Genomic DNA, 9654 nt, shown 5'->3' on the forward strand with positions numbered 1-9654 from the left:
CATTATTTCTGAGGGCTATGTTTATCACAGCACTATTCACAATAGCAAAGACATGAAATCAACCCAGGTACCCATCAAAGGTGAATTAAAGAAAATGTGGTACATATACACCAAGGAATACTACACAGCCATAAGAAGAACAAAATCATGTCCTTTGCAGCAGCATGGATGCAGCTAGAGGTCATTAACCTAAGTGAATTAACACAGGAACAGAAAATCAAATACTGCATGTTCTCACTTATAAGTAGGAGCTAAACATTGGGTACGCATAGACATAAAGATGGAAATAATAGACAGGACCTAGAGCCAGGAGAGAGGGAAAAGAAGAAGGGTTGAAAAACTACCTATTGGGTACTTTGTTCACTACTTGGGTGATGGGATCATTAAAAGCCCTAACAGCTTCACACAATATAACTGTGTAACAAACCTGCATGTGTAATAAATTTAAAAATTAAAAAATTTTGCCTTTTGGCTGTCTGACTAGCATCATAGCGGTTGGCAAGAACAAGCGCCTTATGAAAGGCGGCAAAAAGGGAGCCAAGAAGAAAGTGGTTGATCCATTTTCTAAGAAAGATTGGTATGATGTGAAAGCACCTGCTATGTTCAATATAAGAAATATTGCAAAGACGCTCATCACCAGGACCCAAGGAACCAAAATTGCATCTGATGGTCTCAAGGGTCGTGTGTTTGAAGTGAGTCTTGCTGATTTGCAGAATGATGAAGTTGCATTTAGAAAATTCAAGCTGATTACTGAAGATGTTCAGGGTAAAAACTGCCTAACTTCCATGGCAGAGATCTTACCCGTGACAAAATGTGTTCCATGGTCAAAAAATGGCAGACAATGATTGCAGCTCGTGTTGATGTCAAGACTATTGATGGTTACTTGCTTCGTCTGTTCTGTGTTGGTTTTACTAAAAAACGTAACAATCAGATACGGAAGACCTCTTATGCTCAGCACCAACAGGTCCATCAAATCCAGAAGAAGGTGATGGAAATCATGACCCGGGAGGTGCAGACAAATGACTTGAAAAAAGTGGCCAATATATTGATTCCAGACAGCATTGGAAAAGACATAGAAAAGGCTTGCCAACATATTTATCCTCTCCATGATGTCTTCGTTAGAAAAGTAAAACTACTGAAGAAGTCCAAGTTTGAATTGGGAAAGCTTATGGAGCTTCATGGTGAAGGCAGTAGTTCTGGAAAAGCCACTGGGGACGAGACAGGTGCTAAAGTTGAATGAGCTGATGGATATGAACCACCAGTCCAAGAATCTGTTTAAAGTTCAGACTTCAAATAGTGGCAAATAAAAAGTGTTATTTGTGAAAAAAAAAAAAAATTGAAAAATTTTAAATGACATATCCTTATGCTGATTTTTATGCACATATACATGGCTCTTTTGCCTCATTTAAGTCAAGAAGATGTTCCTTTTTGAATACAGATCTCTCTCTAAAGGATACTTTTTAACCATTCTCACTTTATTGTTCAAGTCGACCTTGCATAATGAAGTTTTTGTTGCTTTGAAAACAGGAGTAGTAGGCCAGGCGTGGTGGCTCACGCCTGTAACCTCAGCACTTTGGGAAGCTGAGGTGGGTGGATCACCTGAGGTTAAGAGTTCAAGACCGGACTGGCCAACATGCAACATGGTCTCTACTAAAAATACAAAATTTAGCTGGGCGTGGTGCAGGGCACTTGTAATACCAGCTACTCTGGAGGCTGAGGCAGGAGAATGGCTTGAACCTGGGAGGCAGAGGTTGCAGTGAACCAAGATCACACCACTGCACTCCAGCTTGGGTAACAAAGTGAGACCTCTGTCTCAAAAAAAAAAAAAAAAAAGAACAAAAGAAAAGAAAATAGGAGTAATGTTTAGTCTTGTGTTTTTTTTCCTTGTAGGAAAGACTTTATTCTAAGGAAGACCATGCACTGTTCATCTCAGCAAAGAGACCTTTACACCATAGTGTCTGAATAGATTTGGGCATAAATACTTTAAAAGATATAATAAGGTCACTAAACCCTGGGTGGGCCTGGGATAGAAGACAAAGTTGTGAAAGAGGCTCTGAGAACAGGGTTGCAACTGCTTTACAGTTTTTCTTGAGTTCAATCATTTAACGTAATGCCTCTGAAAGTAAATTACTGCTGTCTTTGGTAGAAATGCATATTGGTGTATTGCCAGTGCCACAGCTGGGATGTCTGGACCAATTTGGAAGGTTGCAAACTGCCACTTACCCACTTTCAGACCTGTCTTGACTTTCTGGCCTTTCCCCACACTAAATGAATGGAGTGGGAGGGAAGAGCCTAGACAGAAACAAGTATGTTTTCTATTTACTTCTTCCTACCTCCTTTTTTTTTGTTTGTTTTATTTTTTGAGACGGAGTTTCGCTCTTGTCACCCAGGCTGGAGTGCAATGGCGCAATCTTGGCTCACTGCAACCTCTGCCTCCCGGGTTCAAGTGATTCTCTTGCCTCAGCCTCCTGAGTAGCTGGGATTACAGGCATGCACCACCACACCCAGCTAATTTTTGTATTATTAGTAGAGATGGGGTTTCACCATGTTGGCCAGGCTAGTCTCAAACTCCTGACCTCAGGTGATCCACCTGCCTCAGCCTCCCAAAGTACTGGGATTATAGGCATGAGCCACCGTGCCCAGCCTTCCTGCCTCTTTTCATATCGAATGCTTAGAGGTTTTCCTTTGAGTCATGGATATGAAGACCTAGAAAGTATTTGATAAAAAATATCTCCAAGGAAATACAGTCTCTGTACAGTATTTCTTGAATTTGTAAATTTGAAAAACAGAGATGACAATTTGTTTGATAAATACATGGATAGTTTGAAAGCTTAGTAAGATCCAAGTTTCGTTTATTTTTTTCTTGTTTCCAGTAGGGTTGGAAGGGTCTAAATTTTAGACATATGTATACAAAGGCAGTAAATGAATTGGAAAGAAGAGGGAAGTTAATACTTTTAGCTTTTCTCTTTTAGAGAGATTAGCTTTCCATTATTTTTACAGAATAGCTTACCAAAATGTTCTTTCCCTATTTTGTGATGAACATACTAAAATCTTGTATCTAATTAAATTCAATTCCTACCTAAAAGTTTTCACAAAAAAGATTATAGTTCATGTTTGTGACTAAAGAAACAAACAGCAGTTGTTTATACAATGTTTGCTGGAAATTTTAATGTCCTTGTTTTCACCAGTGAAATTAATGATGAAAGTTTTTCATCTTTCTTGAAAGTTTCCTTTTCGCTGAAATGCTATTTGTTTTCCTGGTTATTGGTTACTTGTGGAAAGATAGCAGTTGCAAAGACATAAACTACTGATTGTTAAAAATTTCAGCATTCTCTTTTTAAAAGAAATTGGCAAGCCGATTCTAAAATTTATATGGAAATGCAAGGACGTAGAATAGCCAAAATAATCTTGAAAATGAACAAAGTAGGACTTACTTATCTTTGGAAGTTACTCTAAAGCTGTTGTAATCAAGACAATGTGTTATTGGCAAAAGGACAGACATATAGATCAATGGGATCCAATTGGATCTGATCCAGTCAGATCCAGTTCCAAAAATAGAACTACACATATGTGGTCAAATTTGATGAGGATGCCGAAGTGATTTAATGGGAAAAAGAAAGTGTCTTCAACATTATGGTGTTGGGAAAGGTGTTTTTCCACATGCAGAATAAAAAAGAACTTTGATTCCTACCTTACACCACTGACAGAAATTAACTTGAGATGAATCAGGACCTAGACTTAAAAGCTAAAACATTACAATTTCTAAAGGACAACATAAAAATATCTTTGCAATTTATCTTAGGACACAGAGAGCACTACCATTAAAAAGCTGATAAATTGGACTTCATCAAAAATAAAAACACCTGCTCATCAGAAGATAACATCAAGTAGACAAGCCTTTGTTACAACTATATTTGACAAAGGGCTTGTGTCCAGAATATATAAAGAATTATTCAATTATGGAATAATTAAAAGAAGGCAATCAACATTTTTAAATGGGCAAAAGATTTGGACAGACATTTCATAAAATAAGGAATATCACTGGTCAAAAAGCACATGAAAAAGTGCTCATGATCATTAGTCATCAGGGAAATGCAAAGTGAGATACCACTGCCTACCCACTAGAATGGCTAAAATTAACAAGATTGATCACACCAAATGTTGGGGAGAATGTGAAACTGTCAGTGATTGCTGATGGGGGTATAAAATAGTACAACTACTCTGGAAAATGTTTGGCAGCAATTCCACTTCTATGTATTTATCCCAGAGAAATGAAAATATATACCTACAAAAGTCATATGTAAGAATGTTCATGGCCACTTGATTGAGAATAGCCAAAAACTGTAAAAGCCCAGTGTGTATGGTAGGAAAAAACCAATTTTCTCCTACTATACTCTCAACGCAGAGAGTATAGTGACCAGATGTGTGGATTTTTCCCACACTGACCAGTTCTCTGACGCTAGCCAGATAGCCTATATTCAATTCACTTCTGACACTAACTAGAGCTCGTGCAGATCTCTCATGGATTAAGAGCTCAGTCTCACAAGACTGTGCCCTACGTCATATACCAATTGCAAGCAGTAGATTCCCAGGTCGCCACAACTTCTGACCAGTTTGGCCACAAGTGGGAGGTTACCACAACCCCCTTCTCAGGTTCAGTAATGTGCTAGAGCAGCTCATAGAACTCAGGGAAACACTTATATTATCAGTTTATTATAAAGGATGTTTTAAGGGATACAGGTGAACAGCCAAAGAAGTACTCTGGGTAAGATATGTGGGAAGCGGCATGGACCTTCCATACCCTCTCTGGGACCCTCCTATCATCTCCGTGTCTTCAGCATCCCAGATGCTTTCCAAACCCTGTAGTTTAGGGATTTTTATGGAGGCTTCATCACATAGGCTGAGCATTTATTAACTCATTCTTCAGCCCCCTCCTTTTCCTGGAGGATGGGATAGTGTGGCTGAAAGTTCCAGGCTTCTAATCATGGCTTGGTCTTTCTGGTGACCAGCCCCCATCCAGGAGCCCACCAAGAGTCACCTCATTAGAACAAAAGGCACTCTTATCAATACCCAGGAAGTTCCAAGGGATTAGCAACTCTGTTAGAAACTGGGGCCACAGACCAAATATTAGAACAAAAGATGCACCTAGCATCCCTCTTGCTCAGGAAATTACAAGAGTTTTGGGAACTCTCTGTGAGGAACCAGGGACAGGGATCAAATACACATTTCTTATTGTATCACAGTATCACATCCAGGTGTCCATCAGCAAGAGCCTAGAGAAGCAATCTGGTATATCCATACGTAGAACACTGCTCGGCAATAGAAAAGAACAAATTGCTGATACATGTAATGGCAAGGATAAATCTCAGAAGCATTAAAGGACATGAAGGAAGCCAGACACAAAATACTTTATACTATATGATTCCATTGATATAAAGTTATAGATTAGTTAAAACTAATCTGTGGTAACAAATATCAGATCAGTAGTTGCTTCTGGTTGTGGAGGGAGGGCAACGTTGACTGAGAAGAAGCATGTGGGAATTCTACAGGTTGATAGAAATGTTCTATCTTCTGGTAGGGGTGTGGGTTATATAGGTATAGTCACTTACCGAAACCAGTCAAACTATAGACTGAAGATATGTGTATTTCACTATAAATTATAACCTCAAATTTAGAAATCTCACACAAAAAATAGCAAGGTATTTTCCTATCTCTTATTCTGACTCTCTTTCTTATTCTCTTAAAGTATTGGACAGCCCAGTCCCACTATACTGAGGCAATTTTTGAAAGAAAATACAATTTATTTTATTATCTTTTAATGTATCCACTCTACTCTATAGAGGGCATCATTTAAACTCTTTTTCAGTCTTTGTTGTTGTTGTTACAGTGAAGAAGAAAAGCTATCCAGAAGAACAAAATAGCACAGCAGTGTAAACTTGCAATGATTTGGCAAGTTTTTGAAGTTATTTAATCCTGATAAGTTAAAATCCCTTGAAGCATATTTATACATTCATCTTTCCAGCCAGCTACCGCTTATTTGCTCTTTCATTCAAGTGAAGGTTATTGAGCACCTCCTATGATTCTGATGTTTTATCAGATACTGAGTGGGCATGCTACGATGAGTACACAACCAAGTCCCTGCCCTTAACAGCATTCCTGGTTTAGAAGTGATAAATACAAAAATAAATTCCATCGCAACAAGAAAGGTACAGCACTGTACAAACTGCTGCTGTGCGTTCTTTTGAGGAAGCAATGTCTTCTGCCTTGTGTGCTTGGGAAGATTCCACGGAGGAAGTGACATTTGAGCCAATTTGTATGAGTAGTTAAGAGTTGTGGATAGGAGTTAGAAGAAGGGGGACATTTTAAGAAGATGACTAGAAATTTAATTGAATAGTTCAGTGAGTCTTTTATCCTCCCTATACCTTTAGGTAAAGGTTCTGTTAATATCTACTGAAATAGAAGTCTTTTGCAGTAGCATAGTCAGTGTTTAAACTAGGACACCAAAATATTTTCCGTTTTTTCCCTCACCAATAGCAGCTAATATTTATTGAGAACAAAGGATGTGACAGGTACTCTGCTTAATGTTTTAATTTAATCTAATCTTCATAGCAATTTAATGCATTAATATTACTGTCCCTATAGATTAGGAAAGTTGAGGATTGAAGTAATGCCCTTTATAAGTGGACAAGCTGGGGATTCTTTCCCAGGTTTCTCTGCCTCCAAAGCCTGGGATCTTTAAAAAGCCTACTCTGTGTGTTGCTCTTAGTATGAGCCCAGAGAAAGCAAGCCAAGGGCAACTCTGAAGTGTCTTGTGGTCACTTAAAAGAGGGGGGATTTACCTGTTTTCCAAAATATGGCCTGCCCAGCTTTTGTATTTAAGTTTCAGTTCATTGCCAATATGTATAATTATTTATAAACTCACAGTAATCTGTTTTATTTCTAGCTACATGATACTTTAATTTCATGTATGAAAAATCACCAAGTAATCATTCTCTAAGCTTTCTACAGTATCCATCTTATAAGTTAAAGAATCATAGCAGTAAGAACTATAAGCTCTTTGTAGCCATTTCACTCTAATTATTAGACTGAGAACCTTGAAGATGTTGCCCTTTGAAAATGACTTGTTATTTGGGCAATCTGGCTTTTCACTATTTAACAAGTGTTGCTTAAGTATCATGTAGGAACATTTGATGTGCTCCACAGCCACTCACAGCTTCTGATAATTCTGCTTGTGACAGCCTTGAGAGATCCCTGAGTGGTAGTTTAAGATTGTGCTCCAGTATAAAAGTGGCAAAGTTTGTCTTTTAAACAAACTTGTATTTTTTTCAGAGTAGAAGATAAATTTTTGACTAAGTCAGTCATTTGCCATACTCTAAAATTCATTTTAGAAACTTGGTTTTAGGTTTGTAGTTTTTGCCCAAATGACCACTTAACATGGGACACCCACCCTAACCCCTCCCTCTTTCCCAGGAAAGTTAGATCTTTGTCCAAGATTCCACCAGTATTGAATATTTGCTCTTGCCAGATATCTTGTCAAAGGTACATTGTCTGCTTTTGGTTGACCAATGGGGTATGGGTTGTTATGCCAGATGAGTGTCACCTAGTAGTGGAATTAGAAAATCATCAACCAAGGGCCCGGCATCGTGGCTCACATCTGCAATCGCAGGGCTTTAGGAGGCCAAGGTGGGAGGATTGCTTGAGCCCAGGAGTTTGAGACCAGCCTGGGCAACATAGCAAGGCCCTGTCTGGTGACGCACACTGTAGTCCTAGTCACCCAGGAGGCTGAGGTGGGAAGATCACTTGAGCCCAGGAGTTTGAGGTTACAGTGAGCTATGATTGTGGCATTGCACTCCAGTCAGGGCAACAGAGCAATATTCTGTCTCTAAAAAAAATTAAAAATTAAATTTAAAAAATCACTAACCATCAGGCATTGGAAAACATTTAATGGAAGCAGAATAATGGGATGATAGCCTTCCTAATGCTATAGTAGACCAAGGAGTACTTCACATTTTTTTCTTCATGCATGCCGGTACTGAGGTGGGTGCAAAGATCCAATAGACAGATCTTACCTCAAGGAGTTTATGATCCTGGAGGAACTAATCACCTATGTGAATGTGTGATTAATAGAAAATAGCATGAAAATGTGTCATAAAAGAAGTAAAGTGCTATAAAAATCAAATATGTTATGAAGATAAATCTTCTAGAGAGGTATAGGTATAAGTATAGGTAAAATGCTATTGAAATATGTAGGAAGAAGAGATTACTTCTGATTTTGGACCACAAAAATGAAGTGCCATTTAAAATAGAGTCTGAAAGAGAGAAGCTATGTCCTAAAAAGATTTAACTGGAAGCTATTATTTTTAAATATCTTTTTATTTCTTATGACTAAGGAAGCGTGGTATTACGGAAAGAATGCAGGCTTTGGAATCAGACTTTCTGTACATGTCTACCATTTAATAACTGTCGTACATCACATTGCTTCATTCTTTGAAATTCAGTTTTCTCAGCTGTAGCATCATAGAGGAGTTGTGATTATCTAAATGATTAAATGGGATTACACTTTTTTTTTTTGAGATGGAGTCTCGCTCTGTTGCCCAGGCTGGAGTGCAGTGGAGTGATCTCGGCTCACTGCAAGCTCCGCCTCCCGGGTTCACACCATTCTCCTGCCTCAGCCTCCCGAGCAGCTGGGACTACAGGTGCCCGCCACCATGCCTGGCTAATTTTTTGAATTTTTAGTAGAGACAGGGTTTCACCATGGTCTCAATCTCCTGACCTCGTGATCCACCCGCCTCGGCCTCCCAAAGTGCTGGGACTACAGGCGTGAGCCACCATGCCCGGCCTGGATTACACCTTTAAAAGCTCCTAGCAAAATGCCTGGCACCTGGTCACTTTTCATTATATGCTGGTTCCTTTTGTTCTCCTGTCTGACCCAATTCAAAGTCCCTTCTGTCCCATTAGCTTGTTTTATGAACATGGAGGCAAGGATTCTGGGTAGGAGGCAGTTGTAGTACTTCATTAAACATTTGCTGACTACTTTGTATAGTGGAAATCTAGAGGAAGGGATTATTATTATTATTATTATTGTTATTATATTTTGAGACCGGGTCTCACTATGTCGCCCAGGCTGAAGTACAGTGGCACAATCATGGCTCACTGCAGCCTCAACTCCCCAGCCCAAGTGATAATTCTGCCTCAGGCTCCTGAGTAGCTGAGACCACAGGTGCATGCCACCACACCCAGCTAATATTTAATTTTTTTGTAGAGATGGGTCTCACTATGTTGCCCAGGCTGGTCTTGAACTCCTGGACTCAAGCGATCCTCTTGTCTTAGCCTCCTAAAGTGCTGGGATTACAGGCATGAGCCACTGCACCTGGCCTAGGATTAACTATTTTAATAGGCATTTAGGAAGTAGAATGGGTAGATATGGGAATTCAGGGAGAATTAGGGGAAAGTGGATAGAAAAGAGGCTAAACTGATTTTCTTCTACTATAATCTTTGGAATCAAACTAAGAAGGGCAAATCGATTCTTCTTCTCAGGAAAAGATTATCTTTAAACGTATAGGTAACATTAGCTGTCTTCTACCTGATAAATTTGTTTTCTATAAGTTTTGTACCTTTTTTTAAAAAAGAAATTATTTGTATCATAAAGGACCT

General features: G+C 39.0%; 1 pseudogene; it reads left to right on the forward strand.

Moving 5' to 3' along the window:
• Positions 1 to 494: 494 nt before the first annotated feature.
• Positions 495 to 1336, forward strand: LOC129470135 (small ribosomal subunit protein eS1-like; annotated as a pseudogene).
• Positions 1337 to 9654: the final 8318 nt, after the last annotated feature.

The sequence above is a fragment of the Symphalangus syndactylus genome, chromosome 2 (assembly GCF_028878055.3).
Source record: "Symphalangus syndactylus isolate Jambi chromosome 2, NHGRI_mSymSyn1-v2.1_pri, whole genome shotgun sequence".
NCBI classification, from domain to species: Eukaryota; Metazoa; Chordata; class Mammalia; order Primates; family Hylobatidae; genus Symphalangus; species Symphalangus syndactylus.